Raw genomic sequence first — 14,163 nt, 5'->3', positions numbered from 1 at the left:
TGATTGTTTCACAAAATATTATGAATGTTTGATTTTTAGAGTCCCATTAGCCCATATAGAATAAAACATAGACATCCATTTTCATTAAGCCATCAATAGAAGATTTGTTGTATTCATTCTTTGCACCAGCCATCCTTCTAGAAACTTTAATGTCTGTTTTATCACGCAGTCATCCAGTATCTATGTAGAACAACATATAGTGTTATTCTCATTTTATTGTCAAGAAAACTAGATGATATGGCTAGGAAAAAATGTACAGTATATATAAATATATACATAATAACAAAAAAATAAAAAAACCACATCCACATCACACATACACATATACTAAAGGGGACACTCTAAATTTGGTCATTTTGTCCTTAAGATTTAACAAATGAGCTCAGGAAAGAATTTGCAATCTGTTTTAGTAACTATAGTTTTGTAAGTCTGTAGAATGTATGGAACCAAAGACTCCCAGAAATTTCTAGATAGGCTACTAAATTTCTTCTGACTTAATCCTATTGTATTACAGATGAAAAACTTGGCTTCAGACAGTCATGTTTATGTCGATTTCAGCATCTGAGACTAACTCCAGGCTGTGTCATACCATCACTTGTTCATTTATTGGTTCACTCAGTGATTATTTAGTGAGTACCTACTATGGACTGAACAATGGATAAAGGCCCAAACATGTAAGTAGATGAAATTTTCAGGGATTTCTTATCCCTGAGACCAAGGTAGAATCTGCCTCAGTGGATAGTCTCTCTAGCAGAATCATTTGATTATTTTCTGCCAACTTCCTCCTTCCCTTATCCAATAACAACTCTTCATAGTTGGCTGGCTCCACAGATTACTATAACTTCACAATAGACATGGACAGATATTTTCTATTCTAGGCATGTGATTCTAGGGTAGGGATGGTAGAACTCCTTGCTGTGTGCTAGATATTGGGTATTAAGTGTGGCAAAAAGAATGTCTGCTCATATGAGTCAAATCCTTTAAATCCTAAGTGTGACTCTAAGAGGATCAGGCAAGTCAAATTATGGGAAGTGCTCAAATAAAGATTATATTGGCTATTTATTTTTATGGAGCAAGTTACACCAAAATGTAGTGGTTCACAAATGCAAACACTTATTATCTTATGATTCCTGTGACTCAGGAATCCAGGTATAGATTAGCTGTCTCCCCTGGCTCATGGGATCTCACAAGCCTGATATCAAGTTATTGACTGGACCTGTGCATGTATCAAGGCTTAACTGGGGAAGAACCACTTACAAGCTTACTCATGTGTTTGTGCCTTATGGCCTATCAAACTGAGGATCCCAGGTCCTCTTGGGTCAATGAAGACATCAGTTCCTTTTCATGTGGCTCTTTCCATAGAACCATTCATAACATGCAGTTTGCTTTCCCCAGAGTTAGGGGTCTGACAGAAAGAGTGAAAGTTGACTAGTAAGATGGAAGGCACAATATTTTTGTATGCTAATCTCAGAAAAGACCTCCTACCACTTCGGCTATGGTCTATTCATTTGAAGCAAGTCACCGGGTCCAGCTCAGTTTCAGGGAGAGTGGATTACCCAACAGCAAACATCAGGAATTAGGGATCATTGGAAACCATCTAAGGAGTTGCCTTGCACAGAAATAAAGCAAAACGAAGGACTCTATTATTCTGCATAGGGATTTTCAAATGTCTTCCTTGAAGAGATCATATTTGAGTGGAACTTTGAAAAGTAAAAGAGGACTTCACAAGAAAATAAAAATAAAAGGAAAGGGGACCAGCACACATAAAAGCACACAGGAATCAACACTCTGGGACTCATTGATTCAAATGACATTTCGGAGAGACGACCACACGACAGAGTGGTAGCCTGGTAGGGCTAGAGCACAGGACAAACTGTATGTCTTAACTGATTCTCAGCAGAAAGACCATTAACCCAGTGTTCTTACTGCTGTTAAATGATGTACGTCATTTTTCTATACCAGTAACTGTAAGTCAAACATCATTATAGAATCCTGGGACTGGAGAGCGTTATAGGAAGTCTTGTAGCTTATCTTGGTTTATGGAAAAAGAATAGATTTCAATATCTGAAACACCTGAATCCCATTTGGGCCACTTCTCAGGCCTTTGCCCAAATCACTTAACCTTGCTAAATCCAAGTGTCCATAACTATAAAATGGAGCAATTATAATTATAGCAAACTGCTGCTGGAAGGATTAAAGGAGATAACGTTTGTGAAAACACGTAGTTCAAAGCCTAATATATAATAGACATCCAGTAAGCTTGTCTCACTTGTCTTGCTTTTCTTCTCCATTTCTTTGCCTCTCTTTCCCCCCAAATCCATTTAGAAACTCCCTTACGTCATTAACAACAACAACAAAAGATTTCCAAGTTTTTACAAAGCCAGCAAGGAAAGTTTGCCATTTTTTACATCATTCTAAAGCTTGAACATATCTGCCATCTAAGAGACAAATGTTTAATCTTTTAAAATTAGGACAAAATTAACCTCATTTTAATCACATTATTCCTAGAAGATTGGTTGCACATAATACACACTAGATAAATGCTCTTTAAATTAGATATTTTCCACCTTGTAGTCAAAATTAATATTGTCTTCTTAAAGGTAAAACTAACATCAATAATTATAAAAATCTAGAGAACTATAATAAGTACTAAGCAAACAGATGGTTAGCTTAAATGACTTAAGAATCTGTGTGTTTTTATCCTAAGAAAGATATTTAATACCTGGGCTAATTATAGACACAGCACTGCCTGTCACATTGTAATTTATGCTTCTATTCTGATTTCTTTTTTATTTAAAGAAATTAGGTTCCTGTGCATGAGGTGCTCCATGCATCTGAGGCTTTTATGCAAACTACAGCTAAGCTCAATTCCAACATTTAAAAATGCTTTCAGATGCAACTATTAAATCTAGAATGGGTAAACAAAAAGGTCCTACTGTAAAGCACAGGGATATTCAATATTCTGTTATAAACCAAAATGGAAAAGAATGTGAAGAAGGATATCTATATCTATATATATATATAAATAAACAAATGTGTTGTTTGTGGTCAGTCATGTCTGACTCTTTGTGGCCCCATGAACTGTAGCCCACCAGGCTCCTCTGCCCATGGAATTTTCCAGGCAAGAATACTGGAGTGCCATGCCCTCCTCCGGGGGATCAGAGTATGAACATCTCATTTTACTATCTCTCTTCTCAGACCATCCTGTACCGGAAATGTCAGTTTGGGTCCTCTAAAAATCTAAGAACAAAAGGCAATTTGATATGCAAAGTATTTATTGATGGAAATGCCTATGAATGATAACAGGGAGAAGAAACAGTAGATGGGAAGAACATTCAGACCACAGAGTGAGTCTGACACCCAAGGAAAGTGCAAGAGAAGGAATATGAAAAGGTTCAGGTGGAATGTCACACTAAGAAAATCTGAACCAGACAGATGGGGAAGCCTGGAGCAAAAAAAAAAAAAAAAAAAAAAAAACCTCCCCCTTTTTTTGGCTGTCGGATCTTAGGTCTCCAACCACGTATTGAACCCATACCCCCTGCATTTGAAGCACTAATCTTAACCACTGGACCACGGAAATTCCCTAAAAATGGCCCCTGGGAGGATAAGGTCACTGTGAACCCTGCAGCTGATCTGAAGGTGTCACAGCTGGAGGCAGTTTTCTCTTGTCCAGGGCTGAATGGTTCACCTCTAGGTAGTTAGATAAAATGGATAAAAGAAGCCCCAACTCTAGTCCAGAGCAAGTTAAATATGAGTTTCTACGCTAGCTCACTTTCACTGGATCATGATCATCACGTCACTCGATATTTATGGGGATTGATTTCCTCATATATACTACAAAGACAATATTACTGTCTTCATAGTTTGTAATGATTTAACATGAAGTATGTAAAATTAAATAGCATGATGATTTGCATAGAATAGGTCTAGAAAAATGTCATTTACCTCACCAAATTTGCGTCAAATTCCTCTTATCTCCAGTCAATTTAAATTTATTAGGGATTTTAAATTTGGAAATAATATTAGTATCCTTCAAAAAAATCAAATATAAAAAGATTTATTATTGAATTTTATTTTGTCAACACTTTGGGAATCTATTTGCTTCCAGTTGATAATTAGATAAATCTTACCAATTGGGAGTTTTACCATTTGTTATGGAATAGCTATACTTATGCTTGGAAATTTCATTGTTGAAATTTGGTATTAGTATTATTTCAAATAAAAATTTTTACTGTTTGGAAATCACTGTATCTCTAATACTGGCAGAAGACATATGAATCAACTATGGACCTTCTCTGGGCTACCTGTTATATGATATTTCCTCTCAGTTTATTGTATAATTTTATTACAACATTTAAGAACTATGTCTGCTGTAAATATGTCTGCTTTCTCAGGCTTATAAAGAATTGGTTTGTGTGTTCTATTATGGGATAACAGATTACAACTATTTGTCAATTTCAGCTCCACTGAAGATTGCACAAATAAAATCCCCACTCATTGCCACCAAGCAACTCATACACAGTTTTGTTCAATACTTAAATTGTTTATGCATGGATGTTTTTGTAATCAATGCGTGTTGGTATGCTTATCTGACTTTCTTCTTTAGGGATCTATCAGTACATTAAAAAAGCAAAAACAGCATCAACTCTTAGAGCAAAGAACGAAGGCAATCTATCAATGAGCAAAGAGATATTAGATAATAAGAGAATCTTGCTGAAAGGTTCATTCAGTCTTACCCCTTCACTTCACACATGTGCAAAGAGGGTAAGTAATTTGTTAAAGGTGACCAAGGCCAGTGGTAACAGGACTTGAATGCAAAGTCAGATCTTTTTCCCCCGGACAGGAACACTTTCCTCTCTATGCATCTGGTGTGTGTTTAGTGCTGTGCTGAGCCATCTGGGAAATGTGAAAGAAATACAGATGCTTTGTCTCACTTTCCCAAGTTTAATTAGTGTTAGCTTTTGTGATAATAGTTCTTAATGAAGGCAAGATCATCTAAATATACCAATGTATTATAAAAAAGGAAAAACAATGGATACTCATTGATCTTTCATTTCTTGAAAATAATTTTGTTTTCCTAGCTTCATCTTATTCTTTCTAACACCTTTAAGTGGTATGTTGTGGTTCCTTGCTTAGTAGGTAAAATAACTGTGACTCAGAGGATTACATGGCTTGTACAAGGGTATATCGTTACTTTTATTTTCATTGCTGCATTATTTTCAAACTCAAAAAAAGTTTAGATATTTTTTATGTTCTCTAAATACAAGTTATCTGTAACTTTAAAATCCTCATTCCCTCACCATTTCTAAAAGAGAGCATCTGATTGATGAGCATTGATTTGGACTGGATGATCATCTTTGAGCTTTCAAAATAAATGTTATATAATCATGAGCATAATAAATGGTGGAACTAGAACTCAAACAGAGGCCCTCTGACTCCAGAGATTCTTACTTTTCTCAAAATAACCCCTCTACCTATTTTCTCTCTTATTCTTTTCAAGTAAAGTCTAACTTTCTATTAGTAAAATTTCTTACTGAATTTCTACTTCAAATATTATATAAATGGAATAGGAAAAATTTGGGAAACTGAAAGTTTTATTGTGATAAAATGCATACCCACACTCACACCTACATACATCACTGGTTAGTTAGACTAATGAATGAATAATTAATTCTTGGCATAATGGCTCTCTAAGAAAGCAAGGGGTATTTAATTGATTTTAGAACTCTTCCCGTGGTTAATGTGATGTAAGAGTAGCAGTGTCTTATGCCATGTATGTGTAAATCTTGTCTTGGGATACGATATTTGCTCTGCATAATCATATACTCTACAGCATCATTTAATATAGAATTGCTTTGAGGATAGCATTGTCTCCTGTAGGTAAACCATGATTGTCAACTAGAAGATGGGGATATTTGCAGAACTAGTCACCTAAAATTTTCCCCAGATATAACTTAAAGGATACTTGGGTTGGGATTTTAGATTTGGAAGGGTATGGGATTTGGAAGAATGTCCATAAAATGGATTCAGGTGGGGATCTGACTCTTCTTTGTTTTTGCTATAAGAAGGTGTAAAGTTGCCCAGGAGACAATTCCTCTGTTGAGGCAGTCAAACTCTGAAGTCCATATTATAAGCATAAGCACAGGAAATTTTGATGACTTTATATATTTATTGATTTTTGTTTCTTTCTTAATACATTTTAAAATCCATGTCTATCTAAGCTAAGAGGAAGCAAATGTCTGCCTGGACATGATTGGTCCGATTAGAATCAATTAAGGGGAGAAAGTGCATGTTTGGGGACCGGGCTGGTATAGTGATGACAGAATTAATCAAAATAGACAAGCAGGAAAGAGAAAGATGCTTAAGGAGATAGTAGAAGTTTTCCTTAACAAGTTGATTCTTTTCTACCTTCAAAATAGTTTTCTTCTAGGAGGAAAAATAAAAAAGACTTTAACAGTACTGAGTTTGAATATTTTAAGGGCACCATGTGGTCAGCGATGGTGATATATCCATAAAACAATAAAAAGTCTAATTGAAGGAAATATGCTTTACAGAATTACTGCACACATTGAAACACTTACCCCTGCAATGATTGGACAGAGTTTAAAAAGGAACTGTGTAATTATCTAGTCTCCAAAACAGTAAATTAAAAGGTTTAAATGTTTTAAGAATTTGTTATTGTCTCACATGTGAAATTTTATTCATTCAGTACATTCATTTTCATTCTGACTCCTAATAAGTTGTGTGCTTTTTATCTAGGATTCAATTCAGTTCAAATCTTTAAACTTGTATTTCTGAGCAATAATGGCCGTTCTAAACAATTACTGTAGTTGGTGTTCAAAGACAGACCTTTTCACAACTAATTTCAAGTACACAGAGTGAATTATTTTTATAGCAGGATAGGATTAATCTTGGTGGTGTTGCCCTGGCATTTTTTGTGGGCTTAATTATTACTAATCTGGATAAATTTTAACTTTAAAAATGCTAATTTAACTCACCAGGTCTCCTGGCTCATTAGACTTTTCAATAGTGCCACTTACGATGAAATGGCTCATCAAACAATAGTGATTCAATCATAAATATGTGGAAGTGGAAAAGCAGCGAGAGTGAAAGCTCATAGGATTGAAAACATTTTTCACTTCTCAGCATTCTTCATTTTTAATAACATCAGTCATTGTTGAAGATTTTCCCCCTTCATCAAAATACAAGTATTCATTAATGTGACTCTTATCTCTCTCTCTCTCTCTCTCTCTCACACGCACACACAGTTTTACAAAAACGTTAGAGTGCTTCCTTTTCCTCATCTGGAGAATGGGCATAATTCCTAGCCTTCCTAGTTCAAAAAGTGCTTGAGATAGATGATTCTTGAAATGATAAAATGTAATATAATGTAAGCTGGTATAATTATTATTACTGTCAGGAACTGCCTTGTTTTCTAGCCCCAAAGATAAATTTTCCACTCAATGACACTTTTTTTGCATATAATAATCCTGTGTGCCAAATGTGATGTTTGTGTGCTTTACACACAAGATGCAAGCTCTTCACAATAACACTTCAAGGTGGTTGTGCTTTTTGGCAGTTTGCACAAGAGGAATTCAAAGAGACAAAGTGATCTGCTCACAGTCAAGTAAGCATTGGAACCTGTGCTGATAATCAAATCTGCTCCTAAAGTCTGTGTTCTTTCCACTGACCTTTGCTGCATCGTTTTTTTGTTTGAATCTCAAACTCTCTCTTACTCTTGCAATTGGTTCTCCTGTAAAAAATTACATAAGAATAGTGTATAATTTTTTATGATGTTGGAACAAAAATAGCCACAATTTTATTTCAATCTTAATATGTGCTAATGGTGTTATATAAATCACGTCAGTTAACTCAGATCAGCAATGGTTGTTCTTTGTTGTTTTTCTGTTTTGTTTTGTTTTGCCTCATTTTATGGATCAGAAAACTGAGATTCGGGGAAATTAATAATGTGTGATGCCTCAGATTATACGTACAGTTAATAAAATGTGGTAGAAACAGGCTTCTAACTTTGATCTGTTTGACCCTGAAGCTCTTTTCATCATTTTATTATATGGAAGTGTTTCATGAAAGTGAAACGTGCCTGCAATTGTTGGGATCCTTACAACATTTTTGACTTTTTAATCTTTTGCCTCTTGTAATTAGCCATCACCTCAAACAGTGGATATGAATATTATCTCCTTTGTGTGAATTATTTTACCCTCGTTTTTCTTTGACTGTGGTCACACTGCCGGCTCCTTATGGCAGAATGTTACAGCCCCAGAGAGAGCCAGAAGTGCTTGGTAGTTCATCCACAAAGTCTAGCTGCATGGAGAGCTGACAATTTATAGTCAGCAGCCAGCACAGAAATGGAAGGATCAGTTGGACTGTGGAGTCTATTGAGACATGTACAAAACCCACTTTCACACTTGATTTATGTCCTTTGGGGGCAAACAACTGATAATCTTTCGAGGCTATGGACCAGACTTTTTAGACCAGTGAGTGATAATATCTCAGGATTTATTCCTACAGCTCTTTCTCTTTCTACATGCTCTCTCTAGTTTTTTAGGCTCACAAAGGGAAATATCTCTGGCTTCAGACAGATCATAACAAATAAGTTGGTAGGAAAGCTACAGCCATCTGTTTTCTATAAAATGTTTCGATTAGAGACCCCTATAGAATATATGAGTCAGAAAGACATGGCATATTACTTATGCGAAAGAACATTATTTCTTGCTATGACTAAAATATGCCAGTCTTGGAATGTGCCTCTTTTAACTGTCTTGGAACATGCCTCTTTTAACTTTAATTCTCAGTTTTGTTGTTGTTTTTTTAAGAAATAGTATAATTAGATGATAAGTCAGGTATACAGATGAAAATTTTAGCTTGGAAACTTAGTGAAGGGGGCTAGAGAAAAGAAGAATTTATTATCCTTATTTTCTGATTGGATCAAAATGAGAATTTTTTACCCTTCTATTTTCTTATACAATTGTAAAAAGGAAAAATTATTTATTTAGGATTATTTTTACTCTAACTTTCTTATTTTTCTATTTTAGTTTTTATACAATTTTTAAAGGTTACTTTCCATTTACAGTCATTACAAACTGTTGTATAATACACCTTGAATCTATCTTACACCCAAGAGTTTGTACCTTGCACTCGCTCATGAGCATTTAAATAAAGGCATTTTAAGAACTAGATTTTTAAAATTGATTCCTGATTATTTTATTGTTTCCCTGAGAGTTTACACTTAATTGCCAGGACCCAAAGTAATTTTGCCCATTACTGTTCCCAGTTTTCAATAGAAAAGGATGATACCCCATTGCTACCTTAAAGTTATAAGGAAATCTGCTTAAAACTCCTTAGTTCTTCCTCAGAAACATCCACATCAGAGCGCTAGTAAGAATGGTCCATAAAGCACACATCTGTGGGAGTTAGCTAAGCCGCTTCAGTCGTGTCCAACGCTTGTGACCCCATGGACTGTAGCCCAACAGTCTCCTCTGTCCATGGGGATTCTTCAGGCAACAACACTGGAGGGGGTTGCCATTTCCTTCTCCAGGGGATCTTCCTGAGCCAGGGATAGATCATACCGGCATCTCTTAGGTCTCCCGTATTGGCAGGCGGATTCTTAACAACTAGCGCCACCTGGGAAGCCCCCATAAATCATACGTTCATGCTAATTAAAGAATGAACTATGGACAGAGGTTCGTGACATTGTACAGGAGACAGGGATCAAGACCATCCCCATGGAAGAAATGCAAAAAAGCAAAATAGCTGTCTGAGGAGGTCTTACAAATAGCTAGGAAAAGAAGAGAAGCAAAAAGCAAAGGAGAAAAGGAAAGATATTCCCATCTGAATATAGAGTTCCAAAGAATAGCAAGGAGAGATAAGAAAGCCTTCCTCAGTGATCAAAGCAAAGAAATAGAGGAAAACAACAGAATGGGAAAGACTAGAGATCTCTTAAGAAAATTAGAGATACCAAGGGAACATTTCATGCAAAGATGGGCTTGATAAAGGACAGAAATGGTATGGACCTAACAGAAGCAGAAGATATTAAGAAGAGGTGGCAAGAATACACAGAAGAACTGTACAAAAAATATCTTCACAACCCAGATAATCATGATGGTGTGATCACTCACCTAGAGCCAGAGATCCTGGAATGTGAAGTCAAGTGGGCCTTAGAAAGCATCACTAAGAACAAAGCTAGTGGAGGTGATGGAATTCCAGTTGAGCTATTTCAAATCCTGAAAAATGATGCTGTGGAAGTGCTGCACTCAATATGCCAGCAAATCTGGAAAACTCAGCAGTGGCCACAGGAATGGAAAAAGTCAGTTTTCATTCCAATTCCAAAGAAAGGCAATGCCAAAGAATGCTCAAACTACCACACAATTGCACTCATCTCACACACTAGTAAAGTAGTGCTCAAAATTCTCCAAGCCAGGCTTCAGCAATACGTGAACTGTGAACTTCCAGATGTTCAAGCTGGTTTTAGAAAAGGCAGAGGAACCAGAGATCAAATTGCCAATATCCGCTGGATCATCGAAAAAGCAAGAGAGTTCCAGAAAAATATCTATTTCTGCTTTATTGACTATGCCAAAGCCTTTGACTGTGTGGATCACAATAAACTGTGGAAAATTCTGAAAGAGATGGGAATACCAGACCATCTGACCTGTCTCTTGAGAAACCTGTGTGCAGGTCAGGAAGCAACAGTTAGAACTGGACATGGAACAACAGACTGGTTCCAAATAGGAAAAGGAGTACATCAAGGCTGTATATTGTCACCCTGCTTATTTAACTTCTATGCAGAGTACATCATGAGAAACGCTGGGCTGGAAGAAACACAAGCTGGAATCAAGATTGCCGGGAGAAATATCAATAACCTCAGATATGCAGATGACACCACCCTTATGGCAGAAAGTGAAGAAGAACTAAAGAGCCTCTTGATGAAAGTGAAAGAGGAGAGTGAAAAAGTTGGCTTAAAGCTCAACATTCAGAAAACTAAGATCATGGCATCTGGTCCCATCACTTCATGGGAAATAGATGGGGAAACAGTGGAAACAGTGTCAGACTTTATTTTTTTGGGCTCCAAAATCACTGCTGATGGTGATTGCAGCCATGTAATTAAAAGACGCTTGCTCCTTGGAAGGAAGGTTATGACTAGCCTAGATAGCATATTTAAAAGCAGAGACATTACTTTGCCAACAAAAGTCCGTCTAGTCAAGGCTATGGTTTTTCCAGTGGTCACGTATGGATGTGAGAGTTGGACGGTGAAGAAAGCCAAGCACAGAAGAATTGATGCTTTTGAACTGTGGTGTTGGAGAAGACTCTTGAGAGTCCCTTGGACTGCAAGGAGATCCAACCAGTCCATCCTAAAGGAGATCAGTCCTGAGTGTTCATTGGAAGGACTGATGTTGGCCACATCATGTGAAGAGTTGACTCATTGGAAAAGACCTTAATGCTGGGAAGGATTTGGGGCAGGAGGAGAAGGGGACGACAGATGATGAGATGGTTGGATGGCATCACTGACTCTATGGACATGGGTTTGGGTAAACTCCAGGAGTGGGTGATGGACAGGGAGGCCTGGCGTGCTGCGATTCATGGGGTCGCAAAGAGTCGGACACGACTGAGCGACTGAACTGAACTGAACTGAATTAAGGAATATGTATTCCTCCTGATGCTATTCTTTGAGTCCAGAGTAAAAATTGCAATAATATCATGCTTTTATTGGGATATATAATCCCTGAAAATGTCAGTAAGAACATTTCAGAGTTATTTTACCCCAAGTATACATTTCTCCAGCACCACTCATATGGAATTAGATTAACAAGTTTAAAACAGCCATACAAAGCCTGCATTTACTCACAGGTGAGCTGGCAATTCATCTATCACCTCACAGGAGATAGCTGCCTTCCCAGATATGAATGAGGACAACTAACAGAATTGGGATGGATGAAGATGGAGTATGTTCTTCTTCTACTTTTTTTTTTTTTTTGCTAGTTTTTGTTTGTGTGTTCTTTCTTCTTCATTTTTATTTGCAACTTTGACTCTTTCAGTGGATGGGCTCTGTGCTTATCCCCCATCCTCTGGAACTGTACCATCACTACCCCCAAAACAACCTTGGCATGCCTTCAGTTCTGTATCTTTGCTATTCTTTTTTCTGCTTATTTTAATTAGACCATCTCTTTCCCTCTTCTTCTCCACTGTTCCACAGTCTCTCCCTAGATTGGCCCTTCCATTCTCCATATGGGTGTGTAGGTCACCTAATTACACTGTTGTGAAATTATATTAAATGTCTGTATGTGATTGAGCAAGGGACAGAAAATGGAAAAAAATGTATAAAATAAAAATATTCATACTCCTTTCAGAAAACTTGAAAAAGACCAAAATGGATGTTAAAATATTTCTCCTAATCTCCCTCCCAGGGTTGACTTTTGCAACCATGTTCTTAAATTTTTGTTTCTAAAAATGTCTAGAAGGAGATTCATCAGTTTGGTGCAGATATTTATGCTACTTTGATTTTAAATGTAGATTATATGAAGTGGTGTGCTGGTAAATATTTAACAGCCAGTTCTTGAAACAAAAGATATGTGTATCTGTGTGTGTGTGTGTATCTGTGTATTATAAACCTTACTGATGTAGAGGATGTATTACAGACAATTTAAAAATAATGATAAAATATAAAGTATTCTTTATTATAAATTCATATATCTTGTTTATCCTCACAGAATGCCTTTGTTGATTTTTACAGAAGTCTTGCATCTCTAGCCAACCTGTGGTTGCATTTGACAAATGAATTGTTGTCAGTTTCCAATATCGTATTTCCAATATGAATTTTGATTGATATTTTCAATATGTGCAAGTCAAAAGTGAAACAACAAAGACAAGTTGAAACTTCAGAAGTTTTTAAATGGAGTAAGCAAACTCTGTTGGATAATATTCAAATATTGGAAGAATATTTCTCAGTTTGCTATTATTCACAATGCAGTATCTGCAGACATGAGACATGTATGTTTAATCTACATTATTAATATTTTTTTCCATCACTTTCTAGAGTTTAGATTATATATTCTCAAAGGAGGTGATATGGCGCCATGGAGGCAAAAACTGGTTCTTGGGATGTACAAAAAAATGTTACTTTTCATGTATAAAGCATAGATATAATACTGTATACAAATGATAATATATCTGTCTTTTCAGTATTTCATGAGGAAGGAACACTTAGGCTGAAAAATATCTAAAAGGACTACTCAGGGGTACTGATGCTGCTGCTAAGTCATTTCAGTCTTATCTGACTCTTTGCAACCCCATGGACTATAGCCCACCAGGCTCCTCTGTCCATGGGATTCTCCAGGCAAGAATACTGGAGTGGGTTGCCATTTCCTCCTCCAGGGGATCTTCCCAACCCGGGAATCAAACCAGTGCCTCTTACATCTTCTGCATTGGCAGGTGGGTTCTTTTTCACTAATGCCACCTGGGAAGCCCAGGATAATAACAGTAAAACAAAAAAATGTTGAGAAATGCTTGTTTAGGTAATCAAGCAAACAAGAAATAAAGGTCTGATTTTCAGTGTTCCCTGATTTCTACTCCCTTCATGGCCAGTTTCAAGCTACCAGTGTGATATCACTGAGCATGGTGTTGGGAAGAGAGGTACAGCACCATACCATTATATAGTATTTCCACTCTGCAGGTATGGTGTGAAGAACCTCAAGAGCATGGAGAATAGTAAAATGTGATAAAACAATTAGTAAACAATGAGTTTTAAATATTTTAATATAAAATATTAAATTGGAAATTTAGGTAATTGTATTCCTACTAAAGACTTTATTTAAACAACCGTCTCACAGAATTTTTGAAAATTCAGACATCATCTTTCCTGAGCATCTAGTGATAAATGCAAAATTTTGGCGGGTGGTAGCCTCATAGACCCCTAAAAGAGGCAGCTTCTGTTCAGCCCTGTTGAAAGGATGCCTAGAGAGGGCCCAGCTATTTCTTTTAGTTTAATAGGAAATAAATATTTTCTCCATATATTTAATTTAAAAAAATAGTATATACTTCTAGAGTTAAACTTATTGGTTCAAATAGTATGAACTCATTTTAGGACTTGATACCTAATGTCAAATTATTTCCAGTAAAGTTGCATCAACTTATGCTCTTCCTAGTAGGGTA

General features: G+C 36.4%; 1 protein-coding gene across 12 annotated transcripts in view; it reads left to right on the top strand.

The window, feature by feature from the left end:
• Positions 1-14,163, top strand: part of LRRC4C (leucine rich repeat containing 4C) — a 1,846,189-nt gene that overhangs the window by 1,373,822 nt on the left and 458,204 nt on the right. For 4 of the 12 annotated variants that reach the window (XR_014069612.1, XR_014069606.1, XM_081544968.1 and 1 more), the window contains one exon: positions 515-674. The exons of the other annotated variants lie outside the window; for them this stretch is intronic. The gene's annotated coding sequence lies outside the window, so the exon portion shown is untranslated. The remainder of the gene's footprint in view (positions 1-514; positions 675-14,163) is intronic. 12 annotated transcript variants of the gene reach the window in all.

Source organism: Giraffa tippelskirchi, chromosome 11 (assembly GCF_054371585.1).
Source record: "Giraffa tippelskirchi isolate mGirTip1 chromosome 11, T2T-mGirTip1v1.2.pri, whole genome shotgun sequence".
NCBI lineage: Eukaryota > Metazoa > Chordata > Mammalia > Artiodactyla > Giraffidae > Giraffa > Giraffa tippelskirchi.
Note: the sequence above shows the minus strand (reverse complement) of the source record. Positions and strands in the feature narration are given on the sequence as shown.